The sequence below is a fragment of the Spodoptera frugiperda genome, chromosome 30 (assembly GCF_023101765.2).
Source record: "Spodoptera frugiperda isolate SF20-4 chromosome 30, AGI-APGP_CSIRO_Sfru_2.0, whole genome shotgun sequence".
In the NCBI taxonomy this organism is placed as follows: domain Eukaryota; kingdom Metazoa; phylum Arthropoda; class Insecta; order Lepidoptera; family Noctuidae; genus Spodoptera; species Spodoptera frugiperda.
Window position 1 is genome coordinate 9,893,653 of NC_064241.1, and position 25,097 is coordinate 9,918,749.

General features: G+C 34.7%; 4 non-coding genes across 4 annotated transcripts; 2 read left to right on the forward strand and 2 right to left on the reverse strand.

Annotated features, from left to right (window-relative positions):
- The first annotated feature begins 16,386 nt into the window (after nucleotides 1–16,386).
- LOC118270156 (small nucleolar RNA U3) lies at nucleotides 16,387–16,588 on the forward strand. Its single transcript, XR_004783185.1, has one exon. It is a non-coding gene; the product is annotated as a small nucleolar RNA U3 (small nucleolar RNA).
- A 1,051-nt stretch (nucleotides 16,589–17,639) lies between these two features.
- LOC118270155 (small nucleolar RNA U3) lies at nucleotides 17,640–17,841 on the forward strand. Its single transcript, XR_004783184.2, has one exon. It is a non-coding gene; the product is annotated as a small nucleolar RNA U3 (small nucleolar RNA).
- Nucleotides 17,842–22,766: 4,925 nt separating this feature from the next.
- On the reverse strand, nucleotides 22,767–22,968 carry LOC118270154 (small nucleolar RNA U3). Its single transcript, XR_004783183.1, has one exon. It is a non-coding gene; the product is annotated as a small nucleolar RNA U3 (small nucleolar RNA).
- Nucleotides 22,969–24,032: 1,064 nt separating this feature from the next.
- LOC118270153 (small nucleolar RNA U3) lies at nucleotides 24,033–24,234 on the reverse strand. Its single transcript, XR_004783182.1, has one exon. It is a non-coding gene; the product is annotated as a small nucleolar RNA U3 (small nucleolar RNA).
- Nucleotides 24,235–25,097: the final 863 nt, after the last annotated feature.

Genomic DNA, 25,097 nt, shown 5'->3' on the forward strand with positions numbered 1-25,097 from the left:
TGGATTTTTACGAAATACAACGAGTAAATGTATTTGTTAATTTTAGGTTATTGTTACAAACAAACTATTTAAAGTTAATACTTAATTCTCAAGTAACGCAAATAGAAACTGTAGTAATTACAAATTGAATTAAAAATACAATAATTACAGCGTTCATTACTTTTAATTTGTCAGTAACAAAACACCCAGAAACTAAATACTTTCATTATAATTAACTGAAGAGGTATTAGCATTCCAATGATACGTTAATTACTAAAGTAACTCAGTAGCAATTAGTTCGGATGTCACTTGTCGCACGTCCCACTCAAATATTTAGTTAGTCCGAGCTCGTTTTTAAAACGAAAGCGTCATTAAGAACGCTGTTGACTGTTATGAAGGGTCGAATGGCCTTACAAATTGCATGAAACACGTTCCCTCTTGATTAACTTTCACAAGTACCCGCACTTGGAATGCTAATAAAATAAAATTGGCTACCATCGATACAGTTTCTACTGAAACTAAAAATGTTTTTAAACCCATAAAATTTAAGGGCTTAACCGCTTGTGTTAGCGTAATAGCCTATCAGCTATCGAAACCGTTTTTCTCTCATCACATTCGATTGACGAGAATATAGCGTTGCGAATTTTCGATTTTCGTCTACGAATTTTCGTTAACCTGCGCCATAATCGTTGGAAGTCGAGAGATTCGATATAGGGAACGAATGGCGGGTTTCAAGGCAGGGGAAAAAATTAGTGAGATAACATTCAGCTTTATTGCCCGCCGTCCGTCTCCGCCAAAATTCAGGGGTGACGTAAATGGCCCAAGAGACTTGCTTTTTTATCGCCCGGAGTGGGCAACTTGAACACTGAAGGGTTTTTTTTGGCAACAACAAAATATTATTTAACCCTTGGAAGAGTCGGGCCGGGCCGTATTAGGAGCGTTTTGTACAAAATATGTAGGAGAACTTTCTCTATTTATATTTCTTTGTAAAGGTTATTTTAAGGTATCTTTTGGTAACGAATGTTGTATTGATAATAGAATACAAAGCGTTATTGCTTAGTAAATTATTGTCTGTGTATGAGAGGCTTCAAGAGCTACCTGTGCCTCGTGCTAAATATAAATTTTCACTTTGTCTCTAGTTAAATTACTTCATTTGTAGTAATTGTAGGTGGGAGTTCTTTTTACAATTTTAATTTCAACATAAACTATATTTAATCTAATTTAATTTAAAAATATCTCTGTTATTTAATTCAGTACTGAGAGAATCTCTCTTTGTTTCTTCTTAGGCACATCTACTTTTAAATATTCCTACGCTGTTTTACGAAACAGCAGGTAGACACAATTACTTCGAAAAGTAGTATTGGAGGATTTTCTCTCCGAATGTTAAACCAATCGAGACAGGTTACGCCTTTCAAATAATAAATTGTTCTGCGAATTTCAATATTTCTATCGACGATACATTACATCTGCATTAGAAACAGATAAAGGGAGATACGAATGTTTATAGCCTTATAAAATATCAGAGGATCGGCCACAAAGCTGTATTCGAGGACATTCACCCCCATTGCTTGTAAAAACGTATCTTAATTTTGCTGTCTCCAAGTAATATAAATGTGAAATGTTCGTTCATTTCTTCAGCCATGTTGGTTGGATATTGTCAGCGATCAACTGCTCACCGCTAAACACACGATGATTGAGTTGGTTCTTGGACTTAATCAGAGTTTTCTTTTTATGTATTAATTTCTAAATTAAATCCTTTTGTGGATGTTTTTTTATTTCATTTTTGTCCTGAACTAATTTTCATTTTTTTATCTAGGTACATTCGACACCTACTATCGCCTTTGACAATCGATTACCTGAAATAACTTGGCAGACTTTACAGGGCTTTTTCCTGGACTGTCAATCAAAACCAAACTTCCTTATACTGACTTTGGTTGAAAATACTCGCAAAAATTTAAACAAAATAATATAATACGTAGTTCTGTAGGATAAACGACTGCTGGGAGCATTGCGAGTAGGAATAATTGGCTTTGTAAACATTTTCATACGGTTAAACGGCCGGCGGCTTTGGTTGCGTAGTGATGTTTGTTTATGTTTAGTTATAGTATATTAATATTACCGCCCGCCGGGAGTTCAATCAAGGGTATAGTTTTGATATTCCTATACATAATAACTACCTATTTATTGAAATAATAAAATATTTATGCTCGATGTTTAACAATAGGCCTTGGTGAGGGTCGCTCGACCAAAACTAGATCCGTGCGTACGGTGCCTTGAGTTCTGCGCACGCCTCGTTGAGCCATCAGACTACCACTGCTGCGGACTACCTAGCGGGCTCCGACTCAAAACAGGATTTGGAACGGGGTGGTTTTTAGTCAGTAAGAGTCTGACACTCCCTCTCGCCTCGCCCAAGGCGGGAGAATTCATTGGATGATTATCCCCCCTTAAAAAACCCTTGGTGCGAAAACCTAACATTGATAAATAGAAAGAGTAGAATAATATAGGTAGGCAATAACAATACGTTCACCAATAGACTATATTATGGAACCTATAATAAAAAACTATATACGAAATAAGTCGCTTACCCGAAAAAGGAACCTTAAACCTCATTCTCGGTAGTGAATCATAACCAATCAAGTAATATCAAAACAAATAAATATAAACCTTTAGACAGCCCTTTACATCCCCAGTCATCTGTCTCAGAGTCAATATATCAAGCATCCACGGAGATACAAGCTCACAGCCTACCATAGGACCCATGGGAACGATTTCTATATTTCCTGGATCCGAATCGTGTTGAGTAAACAATATATCTTGACCAAACACCATGTTTCCCATGAGGTTTTGCGTGATTGCTTTACGGGGAAATGATGAGCTTGCGGCAGACGATACCAATGCCGCCTTGGTTGTATTGGTCACCTAATGATATCGGTAAAATATTTTGTGTATGACTAAACATCAACGTAAAGCACGTAACTCTAAAAAACAACGAATACCTAGCGGGTTTACCGTGGCTCCGGTTCAAAAAGTAGAAGTAGCAACGGGGTGGTCTTTAATCTCGCCTCGCCCAAGGCGAGAGAAGTTATTGGATGATTTTCCCCCATAAAAAAAGTACAATGAATAAGTACTAAAGTTTAAGACAAAGTATTAAATATACTAAAATATTTAAAAAATGTATACTAAAAATCACGGTTTACTCACTAATTTAGTAAAACTCTGCTAGTTTCGAGTCACCAAACGACTGAGTGCGCAGACGCGGTGGGTTGCCGGCAGAGGGCGCGATAGGCGCGCATCGCCGGCCGCCAGCGCCGACGCACGGTCTAATTAGTAGGCTGCGCGACGTAATAGTATGTCTGACGATAGTTATTACAAAGTATTAAACACCACAGTTATTATTTGAATGACTAATTATTTATTGCATATTAAATTATTAGTCATCTTATTTCCTACGTTTTAGAACGTCCATTTACTGTATTTAGCTTCGAAGAGTTTCTTATTATCAGTCCAAAACTACACCTCAATATAATAAAACACATAAATTTAGAAGTCGAATCGAAACCATCATAAATTGTAGAACATCCTAAACTTAAGTGTCCTATCACTAAATCAGTGAGAGATCTTTTTGTATAAATTTCGAGCGTTCAATTAAAGCCGCCTTGAAGTACGACTAGTTCCATTGTACTCGCTTCCTATTCAATAATCGGGGCGAGGAGTTGAATAGCCATTTTATACAATTCAAACAGGCCAGTATTTATAAATGGTTTCCCTAGATTTATGCGAGAGAGATAAAAGTGAACTTTATTTTTTAACTGCAAACAGTAGACTTTTGAATGGCAAGTAAAGTAATTGTTTGCATACGTGTTTATTTTGCTGTAAAAAAACTGTGATTAACATGTTTTGATTCTTGTTATTATTGTAAATAAAGGCGCATTTTCTATAAAAACCCACAACATGTGTGTAACAACAACCGATGTAGGAATTCTAGGTATTGTTGATTCTCGCATCGTACCTAAAAACCACTAATTACATACCTGAAGTAAAAAGGGTGTACTATAAGTACACTTTCAGCCTACCCCTTCAAGGAATACCTAGTTTGATGTTACCTTAAAGTATTTTCTAACATATTTTCTATGACAAAAACGTCTATTACTCCCACAAATTTTAATACCTTTTTAATAAGAACCCAATCTATTTCCAATAAAAGCAACGGCGAATCTGTATTTCATATACTAACTCTAGTTTTTGGGTTAGTTCTTAGAATCCCTGTATTTGAATAGCCCAATAAACATTGTTATGTGGGAGGGAGAGGATCCTACACGAGTGGTAATTATATAACATCTTCTTTCTACGTAGAAGTACTTAATACATGTTATAAATTGCGTGTAGGTAGAAAGAGGTTCGTAAAATCTATTGTAGGAACCGATCACGTGTTGTTACTAGGAATAAAATTATCGAAAATGCTTAGAGAGATTCAGGGTTAAAGACCATGATTTTCTGCTCGTGTAACTTAAACATTCAAAGAAATCAATAGTATCTAACTATAGCTATTTCCACAGTTTTACCGGCTCTTCTTCACTTCTTTTGATTTGAAAAAGAATTATTATCGGAACAGTAGTTTAGGTGTAAAGAAGAAACTGAGACGTGAATTACTTTCCAATAAAAACAAGTGTTTATATAGTGTTTCCCTAAAATTCCTTGCTCAACTCCTATTGGTTATAGTGTGATGTTCTCCAAAATTAATTAACCATGCACTGACTCCATTAAAATCTCACCTCCTTGATTCTCTGACCCAGCAAACACTCTCGATTAACACGCCAACGCTGAATAATTTTCTTATCGCCAAACAGATTCGATATCTTCGTTTTCTCTGTTTTCGGCACGTTTGGACCTTTATCCGAAATTATGTGACCTATTATCATTAGTGGCAGATGACGATGCTTCCAAGAAACGTCTTATCTTTGTACGGAACTCCTTTGTCCCATAATGGGTTTAGTGTCGGCTAGAAAGGCGCAGGATAAAAATCTTATATCGCGTTTAGCCGCGTAGGTTCGCACTTTCTTTGATTTTCCCAATTGTTTCCGCATTTCTTTGTTAATAGAATCCCAGTGTTTGATTTTTCCTGTCTGTTTGAGGTTTAAGAAATGGTATTTTTGATTTAAGATTTAATGGTATTGTTCTTCTTTGCAATTTTTTTTTTTGTACATTTCTCGGAAGATATTTCTTTAATTGGGCTTAGTTTGGCTGTATTTGTGCTATGATTTCGTTTCTTATTACAACAAGACTGATTCAGATCGTTAGTAAAGGAAAAGTATACCGTAGACTATAAATAAACCTCATTTTCCTCTTTCGAGATTCACATGTTTATTCAATAACCAAACCTAATCTATACTTAAACACGATCTAGGTCTAAGTATCATTAAAGGTGGGATTAATTTTTAAACCTAATTTGTATTCTGGCGTATAGGTGGTTGGTAAAACGGGACAGCATTGATAAACAGAATCGACCGCACTAATTGCCAATTACGGTGACATGAATGAAGGTACCATTTGGCCCTAGTTAGGGCGGAACACCCACAATCAAAGGGCTGGATTGTTCAAGAAATGGTTCAGTAGACCGAGTGGTGTGTTTACTTTTAATTAGAGGAAATACTGCCAGAAATTAGGTCAATAACGTTTCTTTTGATGGTAATCATTGGTTTTCTTTATTACTATTACGGTAAGGTATCGTTTCGTGTACGGTAATTATTATTGCTTCCTTATTAGCTTTTATAAGTTTAAACCACAAAATTGACCGCCAAATACTACCCGGTTAGCAGGGTATATTCCCTGGTAAGAATGACAGTCATGACATCAGCATTTTAAATATTAACAGGGATTAATGTTGCGTTATATTCAGAGCAAACTTAAAATATTTTTCGATTTAGTAAAGTCTATAAATGATTTGCTCAAATACTTGTGAACGCACCAACAATATAAGTACCTATGCGAGGCGCTATCAATTTTATAACTTTCGCCAACATATTCCAGCTGGTCCGTAAAGCAATTGTATGTGAATAAATAACCGTAAAATATGTGAGCTTTTGCTCCATTTGAGATTCCAATCTCAGCCTCATTCACGAACTTCAATAAGGAGGCAGAAATGCTACATTTACGAACGCGCGTATTTCAAGAGACGGTGCCATATCTCAGCGAAAGTGTTAGAAAAAATTCTCTAAATGCGTCATAAATTCAGTTTGAATAGGAGCAAAATATAAACGGGCAGTGCGCGTGGCGACGTCCCAGCTTCGGGACACTTGCAATGAAATATGCAGAACGGGTTTCAAGTAGTCGCTACATAGAATCTGCGCTGTCTCGAAGGGAGATTCCCAAGAGTAGCCACCGTGAAACAGGGTAAGACCGCGTCCAGATTTGTGTTATTAGAATTGTGTTTGTAAGACACGAGGATGACTGGTAAATCTCTGGGGTTTAGAGCAGCATGAGTAGCGGATTTCGTTTAAGAAAAGTTTTCTGTTGTCTTAGACAGTTCATGGCAACTAGAAAGTTGAAGATAGCTTTGTCATCATATTTATATTATATTGGATAAAGACTAAATAAAGACTTATTTCCTAAAGAGCAAGATCGAATTTTGTTAATCCTTAAATCTAACAATGACTCGCTACCTCTCCTTGACTGATGACTAACGTACCTACAATATTCCCTTAGTCAAACAGCAACTCCTTTATACCTAGGTACATATAAGTGTCTAGCAACTAGAAACACACCCTTGCTCACACATTTAAGCCGCGTCGTTACGTACGTGGCCAGATTATGTATGCCCTATTTTTATTCAAATGGCATCAGAACTATGAATTGGATTCAGTCTGATGGCTGTTATATCTACATAGAAAACCGTCACTGTGTCTATTATTATGTCTGTTTTTTTACTAAGCGGGAAATTGTATGCGTGATTATTTTTAAATGTTTGGCTCCGTGGTGCAATACTAGGAAATACTGAGATTTTTAATAGGTTTTCCATATTTGATAACTTTTTTGTTTGTTAACTGTGGTTACGTTTAAATATAGAATGATAAATTACAACGTCAATTCTGGACATGAAAAGGTGGTATTTGTAAATATACGTATATATTTTACGTGTCCCTAATTTTACCTTCCTATTTTTTGAGTGAGGAAAGACATCCAATGACTTCTCCCACCTTGGGTGAGGCGAAAGTGAGTGTCAGACTCTTACTGACTAAAAACCACCCCGTTCCTTCTACTGCTTTGAGCCGGAGCCCCAGTAACCTGTTACGTTGTCCACAGCTCCAGATCGGGCAGCAGCCCTAGCCTTTATTGTATATTAAAATAAAGTCCTTTTTAATACCAAAATCTCATTCCAAGTCAATTACAAATACACAGGTGCACTTACCACTAAATAAGATTACATTTGACCATGCAATATCTTAAACCGAGATTAGAAACAACCAGTTACTCAGATTTAGATTACTTACAGAGCAATGTAACTCCGTTTCGGTTAACCTCAAACGAACGAGCGTCGCCTGGTTCAAAGACTAGTCGTAAATAAAGGTTAATTAGAGTAACAGTAATAGTGTTATATAGAAACGGGTGAAACTTTGAAAGCGTTTTGGTAACTCGTAGATTTCGTACATAAAAAACATAGAATAAGCATAGAATATTTATTCTAATTTTATTATAACTTTCGGGAGACATACTAAATTAATTATTATACTATTGGCATACTCACGTCACTGTTTGAAGTGTCAACAGCAGCGCGATAATCGCTGCGTCATGTATTGCGGAATGCTTTTCATGAATATGAGCCTTTAGCATGGCCTGAAACTGGTTGAATACCTCGTCAAACAGTTACGTAATTAAGCCAAATAACATAATAATTAAAATAGTTATTATTTTCAAAAATATTTGCATATCACACATCCCTCACTTTTATATAGTCAAACTCTCGAAGACGACACCGAGTTAGATCCAAATTAAAATAATACCATTGTAGTAGGTATACTCTTTCTACTACCACCAACACCACCTAACTTGAAAATAAATCCTAAATCCTCGTGTCCAAAACAAAATCCTTTGAATATAAAACCAAATAAAATAGGAATTTATATACACGATCGGATGTTAAAAGAATATATCGGTAGGGGAATGTCCTAAGGAACGTACACTGACCTTACATTTGTTTGTCGTCCTTTAAAAGGTCGGGTACATGGAACTTGTAACCGGGGGCTCGTGTATGACTAGACAAATAAAGACCTTACAGGACTATACATAAAAGATAAATTAGAATGAAGAGGACTCGGTTTTTAAAGTATTTTAATTGCTCTCTCATTGGTCGAGTGGTCGCAAATGTGACTAATGAGTAAAGGGTTCTCTTAAAATGTAACTTTAGGGTTTGAAAGACGGTATGTTAATTGTATAAATCGATATTTTTCTTGGTTAGTCATTGGTCGACTAGGAAAATAACGATTGAAAGAAATTGTAAGCGATACCTTTCTAAAAACAGAGCGTAATTCAATGGGTTCCTCTTCAATCTTACGGTGCACGTTGGCCATCAACCTTTAAACATTGATGATGATCTTATTTTAGTCAAGGTAACATTACACAGTATGATTGTTACAAATACCAGGAAGGCTAACACTATGTATTATTAAGAATATCAAATTACGGACATATGTAGGATCATTATGTAGAACTGATAGCAACGAGAAGCCATTTCATATAAAACATACATACATACATAACCTCACGCCTGTCTCCCATGGGGGTAGGCAAAGACAATGGAACGTCAATTGCTACGAATCTTACTTACCTCTTTCGCTTCAACAGTACATCTTCATATAAAACAACAAAGATAAACCTAATGTACCTATTCAAATCAGCAATTGGTCATAAAATTATCAATTATTGGCCTTATTGGAGTTGAAATCACGCACAATACATTTGCAAATTGAACACAATTGCTGTCAGCTACACAAAGGATGTAGTTAGGACATGACACAAGGAATTTGTACGAGTGAAAATACTAATAACTGGATGATCTATAATAGGGATGATGATGGGGTATTATCACTACACAGTATAAAACAAAGTCGCTTTCTCTGTCCCCTATGTCCCTTTGTATGCTTAAATCTTAAAAACTACGCAACGAATTTTAATGCGTTTTTTTTCATAGATGGAGTAATTCAAGAGAAAGGTTTATAATATGTATAATACATGCATAATATGTCACCATTGCCCCCATGCGAAGCTTGGACGGGTGGCTAGTAAATAATTAAAATCAAGCGGTTAATCACCTCCAATAAGACAAAATAAACTCTTAAAGCAGTATTCATCTATACATATAATAAAATCGTAGAAAAGTGCTGTCTGTACATTGAAAATAAAAATAAAAAAAATAGCAGGGGTTATTGTTATGTCAATGTCGAACCCAAAAATGTAATTAACTTTTTTTTTGTCTGTTTGTCTGTTTGTCTGTTTGTCTGTTTGTCTGTTTGTCTGTTTGTCTGTTTGTCTGTTTGTCTGTTTGTCTGTTCGTCTGTGCGCGCTAATCTCAGAAACGGCTGATCCGAAATGGATGCGGTTTTCACGAATATATTGTGGGATGCTTAAATTTACATTTAGTGTTTGTTTCATGTCAATCGGTTCATAAATAAAAAAGTTATGTCAAATTAAAGAATCACGTCGAACATTCTATGCTTATACCATTAATCTCCGCAACTATTTGACGGATTTGGTTGAAATTTGGTACAGATATAGTTTAGAACCTTAGAAAGGGCATAGATATATTTTTATTTGAAAAATCAAAAAATAAAAATAAGAAATAAATTATCTATACATATAATAAAATCGTAGAAAAGTGCTGTCTGTACATTGAAAATAAAAATAAAAAAAATAGCAGGGGTTATTGTTATGTCAATGTCGAACCCAAAAATGTAATTAACTTTTTTTTTGTCTGTTTGTCTGTTTGTCTGTTTGTCTGCTTGTCTGTTTGTCTGTTCGTCTGTGCGCGCTAATCTCAGAAACGGCTGATCCGAGTTGGATGCGGTTTTCACGAATATATTGTGGGATGCTTAAATTTACATTTAGTGTTTGTTTCATGTCAATCGGTTCATAAATAAAAAAGTTATGTCAAATTAAAGAATCACGTCGAACATTCTATGCTTATACCATTAATCTCCGCAACTATTTGACGGATTTGGTTGAAATTTGGTACAGATATAGTTTAGAACCTTAGAAAGGACATAGATATATTTTTATTTCAAAAATCAAAAAATAAAAATAAGAAATAAATTATTTATAAATAATTCTATGTCGATCGTTACACGACTTTGGTTCATGTTATTGTTTTAATTCATCGAAAAAAGTAAATAAATAGTAAAAAGGTATGAAAAAAATAATATCAATATAATAAAACATTTAGTACAAAGAAAATGCTCTAACGGAGTATAGATAATTCTATGTCGATCGTTACACGACTTCGGTTCATGTTATTGTTTTAATTCATCGAAAAAAAGTAAATAAATAGTAAAAAGGTATGAAAAAAATAATATCAATATAATTAAACTTTTAGTACAAAGAAAATGCCCGAACGGAGTATAAATAAATAATCCAAGTTGTCTTTATCCTCGATAGATGGCGTTGGGATCGAAATAGATCGCGCTATGGTTTCGTTACATTCATTTGGTTGGGTATCGGCCGAGCGCTTCGGTACTATCGTAGAAAAAGTGTATTATCAGTCGTATGATTACACTACTCAACAAATTTTCAACTTTTAATTTTATCTGAGTTTTCATTATGTGATTATTATTCCTTGCCACTGATATTATAAAAATATATAAATAAGCACTTTCCATCACATCTCAATTTCCAGATATACCGCTATGTCCGAAATTACAAAGTTGTCATGATTTTATTCTTGTTTTAATGGGAATGGTGTGGTTTTTTTGGAGTGACTGGCTGTCCTCTTGTACTCAGATGCTGGGGTATCTCTAAGAAGGGTCCAGCAGTAATCTGCGAGCATAGCAGGCTCCCATCGACCTTGAAAACGTTTCTCAAATGCAGCAACATCTTGAGGAAAGCGTTCTCAGTGTTCGTCACTGACTGACCCCATATTTTTAGGGAAAAAATCCAAATGTGAATGAAGAAATTGCAGTTTTAATGACATATTGCATCCCACTTTATAGTAGCAGTCCAACAAAATATCTATTTTTTCGCGAAAATCATCTGCTTTCTTGTTACCAAGGAAATTCTTCGTGACATCGACAAAAGCGCTTGTTTTTCAATATTGTTGAGAGTAGATGTAAAAGACGAGTCTAGAATTAGTTTATTTATGTCTGGACCTACGAAAACAACCTCTTTGATTTTCGCGTCACTAAGTTTAGGAAACTTTTGCTGAGAAACTGGAATGCAGAACCGTCTTTGCTTAATTTTTTAATATTTTTTTTTATAAGTTCCAATTTGATGTGTAATGCCGGTAAAATGATTTTATCTGGCTCAACCATAGGATTAAATTTAATGTTTTTTTGTCCCACAACTAGAGAGTGACGTGATGGCCAATCTTTTTTTATAAAATGTAGTGATCGCGCTCGGCTTGGCGTACCAAATGTAATTTTTTTCGTAGTTCCCTTAGACCAACCATTCAGATTCGTATAACATCTTAAACAGCATACTTTAGGCACCCACGGCTTGTCTTGATTTCTTACGTAACGGTTAAAATAAGCTCAATAGGCCTGTTTAATTAAGTCAGACAGAGACTTTTTTTTCGATTTTGGCGTAAATTCTCCACAAACATAGTAAAATAAATCAGGACTATTAACAGAAACTCGCGACATTTTAGAAAACAGTTATTAAACTAACGAATGCACTGAGTTCCATCAGCAATAGTTATAAATTTCACGACTACCCGTAATTTAACTATTGAAGGTCGGGAAAAAAATAAAAAGTCCTATATCTCCACTTCTAGATGTGATATCAAAATAAAATGCCTATAGTTATTTATCATAAGGCTACCTCATTATGAAATAATACGCACTGGGTCAGATATTTTTTTTGTGTTGAATAGTGTTATTTGTCTGTAGTGGTCCTGCTGTTTCGTATATTCTAAATTAGTTTCGTTGTATTTGTCAATTAATAAGTTTATTTGTTGGGTTTTCCTGGTTTTTTGGTTAAACTATTTAACGAAGGTTTAGTTTGATATCGATTATTAGTAGTTACTGTAGTTAGTTTTTTTAATAAAATTGTAAGTCTAATTTATAAATTAATTAGATTAGATTTAAGTCGTTTCTTTTAAATTATTTAGTTTAAGCTTGGTTATTATAGCATAGAGGATAGGTTGTAATATAGTTTCTTTTTTAATTGTTATAAATTCGTAATTCGTAGCTTTCTTTAGTTTTAAGTTAGTTTAAGTCCGTTTTTAAACTATTTTTTCAATGCCCTAAGTGAGTATACATCTATTAAATTCAAACGCTGAGCTCATTATGTTGATTTTTGAAGAGTTCCCTGGAATATCTTCCACATCTCATTTTTGAAGAGATCCCGCGAGATCGGGAACTATGTGGTTAAAACCAAAAATTTGCCGGAAGTCACTATTCCACGCGAACGAAGTCGCGGGCAATAATTAATATTATAAATGCGAAAGTAACTCTGTTACGCTTACGCCGTTACGCCTAAACCAGTAAACCGAACATTTTGATGAAATTTGGTACAGAGATAGAACATAGGCTACTTTTTATATAGGGAATAAAAAGGGTAGAAGGCGTTTTATTACCTTAATAAATATTTACTAACATTTGTATATAAAAATAATAATAGGTAACGTATGATAGGTATTATTAATAATACAATCATTAATCTTTCAGCTAGTCAGGTTGATCCACTCGGTGTTACTATGAGCCCATTAGTCGTGTTGCGCCAATAATAGTAGGTTATAATAACATATAATGTAAGTAGTTTTCATGCAAGTCATGTGTATAAGCAGAATTTACGATGTATAGTGTAATATACGTGATGCATAGTGCCCACTGCTAAGCAAATACCTCTTCTTACACGGAGAAAGATTAAGCAATAACCACCACGCCTGTGCAATTCGGGTTAAAACTTAAAATTAGAAATTATGAGAGCAGGTTTTTTTTTTCGAAAATAAAACAACCTTTGCCCCACATTATTCTTCACAGGTTTCCTCGTTTTATTTCACCGTATGTCACTGGTCACATTGGTACAAACTCGCTTCCATGTGCATGAGAAGCGTCTGATGACTCCGAGTCATCACGACCAATACGTAGGTAAATATTATGAAGACTAGGTCCTTCTTAGATATTAATTATAGTTGAGGTAACTGTAGTTGTATGGTGCAGTAAATCCGCAAGTAATATTAAGTTTCTTAGTTTCGGAAATTTCAGCAACGGTAAAGTCTAAAATCTTATTTTAAAATACATTTCAGTATTCTCTGTTAAAGTAGTATTTCCGACTGCTCAAGAAAAGTAAGTGTCGAACAAGCTCATGTTTTCCCAGGAAAAACAGGAAGAAAAGTATCAATAACTTTAGAAAAATACTACGATATCGAAGCATCTTGTGGTCAAGTATAATAACGGACACGATAGCTCCGAAATCGTTCACTTGCCATCTGAATGCCTAATACAAGTTTGTTCAACGTTAACACTATCAAGACGTTTATGACTTTCCGCGCTCTGATTGGTCTGCTCCAATATAAGTTTTTAAACTGACACGGTCACTAACATTAACATTAGAACTTAATTGATACAAGTGACAGTGGTAGCGGTGTCGTTAGCAAAAAACGAAGAACTAGCTGTCTGCTCATAAACATCCACCCGCATATACTTCAGTTCATCCGTGATCATGGCGCTTGCAACAGTGCCGAAATATCGGAAACTGATCGACATAAATAATTAATCATAGTAGATATCCCGTCTTAAGTTCTAATGTTAGTGGTCTGCTTCAAGTTAACCGACCAATCAGAGAGCTAAACGCGGTAAAGTGTCGATCGCGTAAACTTAGACTAGGTCATCTGACCTCTTTGAGAAACTACTCCGATGACGTATTTATCGACGCCATTTATCGCCTGTACACTTATAGAAGAGACTGTCGTTTGCAGAGCGTAAAACATATCCTTGTTTTACGACACATAAACTATAGGGAGTATTTATGTTGTGTTTTATATGTATGTAGTTTAATTTACAATTACTGCTTTTAAAGTTTAGAGTTTTGAATTATACCCGTCTTCAATTCTTTGGGTATATCTTTCCACAGACACCTTATTGAACAGTAGAATAGTAAATGATATATATTTGCGTATATTCGTAATGCTTTGAAACTATCAATGCTAAGAGTATGCAGAGATATAAGAACCAACACTAAAAATTATCTTCATGGGAACAAAAATGAAGAAAACCAAACATTTCTTCCAAAACTATATTATTCTTCCTCTGACTAAAAACATGCCTCAAGACGTTTCACTGACGCTTATCTTGTAGTGACTGAATCAGGCCGCGCCGCGGGGTAAGCCACTCGTGTTGACACGGCAGCGCCCGTTCTTGAGTATGCATTGAGTATCAAGATATATGTTGGCTAAGTATTTGTAGTGCATTAGATGTATATGTCACCGGAAAATAACAAGATCCGTTAGTTTATCAATTATTAGGAAGTTTATAAACTTTCGTAGGATTCTAAACGGAAGATAAATTGTAATATTTTACGTCCCCATTTTCGTGAATGTACCCCCACTCGCCCCACTCCCGCCAGTATCACTTTTTATATAATTTTTTTTCAATAAAGTTTCTTAATCCAATTCTACAATATTATTTTCTAGCCTGTACACTTCACATTTTTTGTAAATTATATTTTATTATGATACGTTACAAATCCATTTTAAATCACCTAGACTCATACTGGATTCAATACCTCAGAGATACTCGTAGACAGGTCTCTTGACAATCTCATCACATTTTCCAATTCATAGAAAATACGAAAAAGATCAATGCATACATATATTTGGGCAAGAGTGAGTTGGCTTGTGAATTTGAGCCCTGTATTGTTGATAAAGTTGAGAAAATAAAAATAGCTACTGCATGTACTTAACGAACTATTTCATGTAGTTAATTAAAGTTGCATTTTTTTATTTTGGCTACAAAGTCGTCTATAGAAAAAGTCAATAATGTAATATAACATTTTAGTTAACACGAGGTTTATATTTTTCTCAAAATGTGATACTTTTTATGTACCCTAAGATCGGGTAACTTTGACCCAATAAAAACTAATAAACGCTTTGTTCTGAATTTCTATTACTTACAGGATTAGGGACAAAGTTACCCCTTAGGGTCAAACAAATTTATTTTATATTTATTTTATTTATTTAAACCTGATTTTACCAATATTTGTCTAATCAGGGAATTAATTTAACACTGAAACCTCTGCAACTCAATCATGCATCTCAAATAGAGAACCCTAAAAACTACTCTTGCTCATAGTACATTACATTTACTATTTTTATTTATGGAATATTTAACTTTGTGTGTCGCTTACTCGACGGTGGAGCTCCATATTTTAAGCAAACAAACCGAGTCGACATTTTCAAGGTCTCTATGAAATCTGTTATGAAATATGCAAAAAGCGTTCCTACCTTCAGTTGGGGGCTGTAGTCGGCAATATTATGTAATGCCCAAGATACTAAGGCGACTTTATTGAATTAAGTTATCTGCGATTTGTGTTATTGTTCTATTATGAGAAAAGGTTCTTGGGTCCTAATGCCTTTGATTTTCTGTGTTGTCGAAATTGAATTTGTTTTTTAATATAATTTGTTGTAAAGTCTCTTATAATGGGATTTTTTAAATATTTTTTATAATGGTATTTCAAAGAATGGTAGTAAATTGATCTGTTAGCAATATTTCATGTGAATAAGTTATTGAAAATTCGTTAAATAAATTCTCTACTCATTACAAGTGCAGTAGGTTCCTTAAAAACAAAATTACTTCTGAGTGTGATATTTATAATATGTTTCAAAATTAACTTTTCAATTTACAATAATAGCCATTGTAACAAAGTAACGTTCTTAGAAGTTAGACCCCAACCCAGAAAAATACCACGTGGCGCTGTAAAGTTTTAATAATCTGTAATCCATTACCAATAACCTAAATTAAAAATATTAACTAAAGAAAACAAACAAATAAAAAATGTATACATTATATTAACAACGTTACACATAAAATCTGCAAATTAAAAACACTGTTGTACTAATAATAAGTTTTTAATTGTCTAATAAGATGCAGTACTTGATACTAAAACGAGCCGCTAGATGTCACTGTGCCGTGACGTCATTTTGTGAATCGCGGTGTTAAGATTCTCCGCGAAAGAATGACCCTCGTCGGTTTGGCGGCGACAGTTAAGACCTTACTTCATAGGATCATTTCTATAGTAAGCTCTTCTCGAGACTTTCACACTATGTGAGTCCTCACCAGTCACGTTGATGAGATGTGGCGCGGTGCCCTGAGCGTGAGGCGGGCGGTGGTAGACCTACCATCAGCCCTCGATGATCGTTCGCTCCCCTTCACGGGGGAGAGTGGGGTACTGTCGCTGTCTGAGTGGCTGTTTTTAAACCCTTCTAAATTACTGAAAATTATGGCTATGATTTTACAAAATATTTCATGTCAACGATTCTACCTTAGTCATATGAATTCTACCTGTATTAAGGATATTATGTCCACTTCTAACATTATTTATAATATTCATACAGTTGACTTCTTATTAATTAGTTTAGTTCTGTATGTACATATTATATTCTTTAAAACAACAATTACTGTTTTACAGTCTTCTATAATTGAACACATTTATTAGTTTTCCTGAAATTTACAGTTAAGTAAATGAAAACTTGATTGCATCTATTAATAAATAAAACAAAAGCAGACATACAAATAAAAATAGATTACATATTTAACAACAAAAAATTTAGGGTGTGTTTTCTGCATGTCTTAAAATAAAATTTTCAATAGCATAATACATAATTAATAATACTAACTACACTTGGGAGCAAAGAAACAGAGCCACTGGCGTTTTTTCGTTTTATTTTTTTAACTAAATATTATCTGATATAAGTATTTTATTAATTGGTAACGTATTTAGTATAAAAGGTAATCTAATTACCTTTAAAATTATAGTATTTGTTGTTAAACCAATAATTATTTTAAGTTATACAGGGTTCTTTAAAATGATAAAAGACACTAGTGGCTCCGTTTCTTTGCTCCCATGTGTATAATAGCCATTGTAATAAAGTAATAACATCTTTAGAAATTAAACCCCACCTTAGAAAAATACCACGTGGTACTGTAACGTTTGGTAGTTAATCCATTGCCAATAACATGAATGAAACATATGTAGATAAAATAAACGAACTAAAGAAAACAGGCAAACTAAAAAGTTGAAATGCTACATAGATAGATTTATTTTTGTCTGAAACGCAAGTTAATGTTACATATATAACCTGCAAACTAAAACTAAACATTTTTAATTGTCTAATAAGATACAGTACTTGATACTAAAACGAGCCGCTAGATGTCACTGTGCCGTGACGTCACTTTGTGAATCGCGGTGTTAAGATTCTCCGCGAAAGAATGACCCTCGTCGGTTTGGCGGCGACAGTTAAGACCTTACTTCATAGGATCATTTCTATAGTAAGCTCTTCTCGAGACTTTCACACTATGTGAGTCCTCACCAGTCACGTTGATGAGATGTGGCGCGGTGCCCTGAGCGTGAGGCGGGCGGTGGTAGACCTACCATCAGCCCTCGATGATCGTTCGCTCCCCTTCACGGGGGAGAGTGGGGTACTGTCGCTGTCTGAGTGACTTTTTAAACCCTTATAACTACCGAAAAATGCTTCAAGTATGTAGAATTTAAAGATTGATGTCACATTCTACCATGTGACAAGAATGTCTAAGGATAGTAAACATGTTTATAAACATTACTAAACATTTGTCTTAAAACTTAATATTATTTCTAACCATCTTTATACAACATATAACACCTTATTCTAGGCCATAGATGACCAACAGCACGTGTTACCCATAACTACCACTTTAAAAAATATTTAACTTAAACTAAAGTACAATAATAGCATTTTCCGCAGCAAAATTTGCATCGTTATTGCGGTCCTCTACAACCAGTTTCTTCTCACCAAAAATTTAAAACCTCGACACTTTGTAACAGTACATATTAGTATAGGAACAGCCAAATTCCGACCACACGTGTACCTACTTTTTATACGTAATTTAAAAACGTCCCAAGTTATTAAACAAAGACCTGTGTAAAAAGTGTTTTGTCGAGTATTTAGTTCATATTCTGGGCACGGTGGCGCTAGTGTGCATTATTAGTCGGTTGGTCTGTTTGCTTTATTATTCATAACGTGTCTTGCGACCGACTACAGTCTCGTGTACCAGCATGCGGTCTTTCACAATTAATCTTGTTTTGTATAAAAGAACATTACTTTTGTTTATTATTAAGAAAAGTTTTTATAATAGAAGGAGTCTTGAAAATTCACGTGAATATTTGAAATGATACGAGGGTAAAGAAGGAACGGGCTGTTAGTATTGCATGAGAGAGAAGGATAAGCAGCTTCTTTTGTATTTTAAGTAAAAATATCAGAATTCAATGTGTTCGGAAGCTTACATCAACACTGCTTTTGAATACAAACTTTCAGGCAATAATAGATACAATGTATATACTCCACTACAGATTTAATCTAGAAACCTTAATAAAAGCGTATAGGTAAATAACAAATACCTTTCATCGAAAAAGAAAATCGTTACGTAGCATTTTCAAAAGCCTAGGCCTCCACAAGACGAGGGCACGAACCTCCTCACGCCCCAGCTGTCGCTGTCGCGAGAGACATAATCCTTTCCTAGACAGTTACTGTTGACCCTGTCTCCCTGTCTCCACAATGAAAAATACTTTTAGAGAGAATTGCTAGTAATTGACTCAAAATAGAGTTAAATATTATTATGTTTTTCGGCTTCCTCGTGTAACTGTTTGACCAGGAACTCGACTAGGTTCATTGATCAGCAATCCGCGACATACAACGCGGCGACTGTCGCGCTGCTACTATACATAATAATTAATTTAGTATGTCTCACGAAAGTTATAATATTATAACGAATCAGAACTACTAACACTACCTTTATTATACCTACATAAATTATTAAAATAAAAAACCCAAATGTATGTAGAACAAAACAGATGACAAAATAAAAATAATCTATAGATACATAATTATATAGACCTACATAAATTCAGGATCAGTAGACTACCTAGCAGGTTTACCCTATTAGGTAGGTTAGAAAGCTTTAAAAGCAGGAGTAGGAACTGGGTGGTTTTTCTCTCGCCTCGCCCAATGCGGGAGAAGTCATTGAATGATTTTTCCCCACAAAAAAAAAACCTATTATAAAAGTACAACAAAAACAAGCAATTAGTATGAAATTATGACAACATAAGGACTGATCAAAGTGATGAACTGAACGACACAGTGAAGTGATATCCATCAAGCAGATTGAGCGCTCAGACAAAATAAGTTCTGACAATCCGAAAGCGATTACCATTTCCTACATACTATTATTACCTGAAATTTAAAATGTTTTCAGGACATATTATGGGGTTGATTTTTCCAATATCAGGTGGACTATATCAGGGAATTGTTTTTAATACTTGACATCTACCAAGTACATATTAAATTTACAGATGTGAATTATCTGTAGGACTGCCTGTTTGATCTTGTAAACGCTACTGCCGGGCAAGAGGTCTCGGGTTCGATTCTCGGGTTGCGCAAAGTATTACGGGACCTTATAACCCAAACGGTGAAAAGTAAGTACATTGTACAGAGACAGTGGCATAAAGTGCAGGTGCCTCTGCCTACCCTTTAAGGGATAAAAGACTTGATGTTATAAAAAAAGTGAACTGTTGTATACGTTATTTGCAACACGTATACTTTACTAAAAAATTTGTTGAGTTTTCTGTGATTGAATAAATCGTAGTCTAAAAGTCTGGGTCTGATTGAGGATTTAAGGTTATAAATTAAGGGTTTAAAAAATGCTTATTCATTATTTCACCATTTGTTAGCTAAGCTAAGCAGACACATTGACCAAAAAGTGATTTGCTTACAATGCGCTTTACATTTTCAAATATAATATTTATTCTCTGCCTACCCTTTCAAAAGTCGAAGTCTAAACATTTATTTCACTTAATCCTTAATTAGGACTTTGACTGACACTGAAACGTCAAATGGAAATGTCTATTAGTATGTCTGTCAGTGAAGCTACTTTGTTCCAAAGTGTAGTTTCGAATGGAGAAGAAAAATCAATAATCGCCATCATCATAATCTCACTGATACATTATTAAAATTTTAATCTTTACCTATTGTATATGTATGTGAGAAACATGTCAAAGAACAATAACCTACGCTAATAACAACCATTTCAGCTTCCAACTTAACCGTTACTTCACAAAGTGTCTCAAGCCTCACTGGCCACGTTCCGCTACAAGTTAACCTATTTAAAAACTAGCTTAAGACGGTTATTGTAAAAGAGGTTAAGTGGCTACCATTCCCAGCCTCATGATGAGAGCTCTTGGCTGGTGTCACAAAAGCAGGCAAGTCTTTGATCTGGCCTGCAGCGAGTGTTCTTGACGCGAGTACAAGGTAATTATTTAGTTCAGCGAATACGGAACTCTTTGTTCAACTTTGGTAAGGGGTCAGCGCATGTTTAGGTGTTGATTGTGTTTTTAGGTCGCTGATTGTAGGACACGGTCGTATTTCTTTTCCTTTGTGATTAATTATGGGGTGAGACATCAAATTATTGAGGACGAATTATATTCAATTCATTTAATTTAACAAAAATAATTATGTTAGTAATTCTTCCCAAATGAAACGCCATATTTTTCGTTATTTCGTAAGACTGGACTGTACTCATTAAAAAACAGTCGTGTTTACACATGACAGAGGTCGCACATAGACGATTGACAATCAAATCAACGGATGACGTCATAAATCCTACATCGCACATAGGTGTCGCATAAGTTAACATGCGAATAAACATGGATAGAAAATCCCAACAGAATAGAGTTGGGCAGAAAGCCCGCCAGGCACGATCACCTCGCCTGGTCAAAGGATCCTCCTTTTCTTAGAGAACTTTTCTTTCTGTTCCTTAAACAGTCATGCTTGAACTGTACTGTTATTACATTGTTTAGAAAAATACTAACAACTAATTTAAAATGCATTGACAAAGACATAGGAAAAGCAGATTTTTTTAAATTAAGTAAAACATAAATTGAAATATAATTACACAGATACATAACTTCACGCCTGTCTCCTGCGGGGGTAAGCAGAGACAATGGACCGCCAATTGCGACGACTCTTACATAATATATCTTTCGCTTCATCAACAGTCGTCGGTCTTTTCATTTTATTATGAACCCATATGATTAGGAAACTGGACCACACAGCACATACTAGCAACATTTTAAATGACCGTTTATAAATCCAGAGCCGCTGTAAAAGTAATTTATTGGGCAATTTTAGCTGTAAAATATCGTAAAATGTGGCTATAGAGAAATAGAGAAAATGTTATGCAGAATTATGGGCATAGATAACATACATTAATATTGGTATGTGGATCATTATGCTGACATGGAATTTTGTTGTTTCAGTGTTTATGTGAACCGATCTGCCCTACAGTGTATATTGTATAAAAATTGTATTGTTTATTTTTCAACTTTGATCTGACATAAAATGCTTGTTTTTTTAACAGTAACTGTTATCGGAATTGTTTTAATTGCTTCTGTTCGTACATCCATTATATTGTTTTTAATATTCATGTGATCTACTTCGTGTGTATAATAATGTTGGCAAGAACTCAAAGAAAATAGTTTTGTCATGACCACTCATAATACCGACTATGTTCAATCCAGTAATTAAAATCGATAACTTATGTATTTCTAATGAAATAGCTGTAAGTTAAATTGAATGTGTGAGCAATAATATGAGACAAAAGTGTTTTTCATGGAAAATGGGGCATACGACCCGACGAATTACCTGATGGCAAGCGATCAGCGCCGCCCATGGACACCCACAACACCGTAGGAATCACGTGTGCGTTGCCGGTCTTTTACAAAGGAATACGTACCTATTGGTTCGGAAATACCGCCGACAATTCATTCCACACAGTTTTGCTGTGTCCAATACTTGAAGAGTTTAGATACTGAAATCCAAACAAAAAAGTATTTAATATTTTTTTAATTTATTATCACAGGATAACTTACGAGTGCTTTGAAACATCCTCTTATATCCGTAGCGTAGTCTCGACGCGCTCCCAACAAACCATATTTCATGCTGTGTGCCGCCTCCAGACCATACTTCCGTTTAGTGGCCAACCGTCTTTTTAACAGCACAAAATACCGCTTCATATTAAAATTCTTCAAAATTTTCTGTTTGTTATAAAATAAGTCATAGCTCTTATGTATAAGTTATACTTTGTGTCTTTAACAGGTGTTTGGTAGTAAGTGCAACAAATTATGTTTTGTTTAGTGAAAGGAAATAATATTATGGTAGTTTTAGCCAAATCCCATCAATGTTTGTAAACATGTTTTAGCATGGGTGTGGGACTAGGCTTAGACTTTCTTGTCACTTACGTCCCATTAAATAAAATAGTACGAAATGGTAGAAGATGAGTTCCATCTTAAGTTTCTACATACTAGAAGCATTTTTCGTATTTATAAGGGTTTAAAAAGCCACTCAGACAGCGACAGTACCCCACTCTCCCCCGTGAAGGGGAGCGAACGATCATCGAGGGCTGATGGTAGGTCTACCACCGCCCGCCTCACGCTCAGGGCACCGCGCCACATCTCATCAACGTGACTGGTGAGGACTCACATAGTGTGAAAGTCTCGAGAAGAGCTTACTATAGAAATGATCCTATGAAGTAAGGTCTTAACTGTCGCCGCCAAACCGACGAGGGTCATTCTTTCGCGGAGAATCTTAACACCGCGATTCACAAAATGACGTCACGGCACAGTGACATCTAGCGGCTCGTTTTAATATCAAGTACTGAATCTTATTAGATAATTCAAAATTTATAAGTACAACACTGTTTTTAGTTTGCCGGTTATATGTGTAACATTTACTTACGTTTCAGACAAAAATAAATCTATCTATGTAGCATTTCAACTTTTTAGTTTGCCTATTTTCTTTAGTTGATTCATTTTATCTACATATGTTTCATTCAGGTTATTGGCAATGGATTAACCACCAAACGTTACAGTGTCACGTGGTATTTTACTGGGGTGGGGTCTAACTTCTAAGGACGTTACTTTATTACAATGGCTATTATACACATGGGAGCAAAGAAACGGAGCCACTAGTGTCTTTTATCATTTTAAAGAACCCTGTATAACTTAAAATAAATGATTCGTGTAACAACAAAAAAACTATCACTTTAAAGGTAATTAAATTGCCTTTCATACGGATTTAGTAATTAATAAAATACTTGTATCGGAAAAGATTTATCAAAAAATTAAAACGAAGATACTAGTGGCTCTGTTTCTTTGCTCCCAAGTGTAGTTAGGCAAACGCATCGTTTTGTTACTTATGCTATTGAAAAGTTTATTTTAAAACAACAGAGAACACATCCAAAATTATTTTTGTTTTTAAATATGTATGTATTCTTATTTTATTTGTATGTATGTTTAAGTACGTTTTTTTTATCGATATATCAAGTTTTCATTCACTAAACTGTAAATTTCAGGAAAAACTAATAATAGTGTTCAATTATAGGAGACTGTAAAACACTATTGTTGTTTTAAAGAATATAATATGTACATACACATACAGAACTAAACTAATGTATAAGAAGTCAACTGTATGAATATTATAAATAATGTTAGAAGTGGACATAATATTTTATTACAGGTAGAATTCATATGACTAAGGTAGAATCGTTGGCGTGAAATATTTTACAAGCTCATTATTTTCAGTAATTTATAAGGGTTTAAAAACAGCCACTCAGACAGCGACAGTACCCCACTCTCCCCCGTGAAGGGGAGCGAACGATCATCGAGGGCTGATGGTAGGTCTACCACCGCCCGCCTCACGCTCAGGGCACCGCGCCACATCTCATCAACGTGACTGGTGAGGACTCACATAGTGTGAAAGTCTCGAGAAGAGCTTACTATAGAAATGATCCTATGAAGTAAGGTCTTAACTGTCGCCGCCAAACCGGCGAGGGTCATTCTTTCGCGGAGAATCTTAACACCGCGATTCACAAAGTGACGTCACGGCACAGTGACATCTAGCGGCTCGCTTCAACATTAATTGTATGCTATTGGGTAATGTTGAGTGTTGACATTGTATGCCTGTGTTATTTACTAACAAATATGTTTTCAATTAAAGTTTGTAACATTGCATCGATTTAATTTTAAATTAATTATTGTAGTTTATAATTTCTGGTACTATTTAAAACACCATACAAAATGTATTTGTATGTCGCTTGCGACAATAGTAGCGACATCTGGTATTCATCAGTAATAACTCAGATCTATAGATAATCATGGCGGCCATGACAGCTGCGCAAGCGCTTGATAATGACCAATAATAATAAATATCAATGTGTGTTGATTAAAATGTATTTTGTATTGTTTATTAAGTCTGAATAAGACTTAATTTATAACTCAGATTTAATAATTATAGCATTTAAGATGGAAACCATATTTTCAAATAAAATCTTAGATTCCTTCACATCTAAGGTACTATTTTTATGTCACTACAAACAAAAGAATATCTTTTTACATCTTTTATTTAAATACGTTCATAGAATTAATTGTTCGCAGATTAATTTCCTGGAAAAAGTAAAATCACTACTAATTAAGCATTACTTAGTAGATACTCATTACATAATGTTCCTTTTATCCTTGTCTTTATTCATCGTCTGTGTTGTAGGGAACAAATATAAGATCTAGAACAATTGATTAATAGTCTGCAAATATTCGTTGGTAATGTTCTTTTTATTAATACGAACAGTAATACTTATAGGCAAGCTAAATAAGATATGAAGTGGTAATGGACG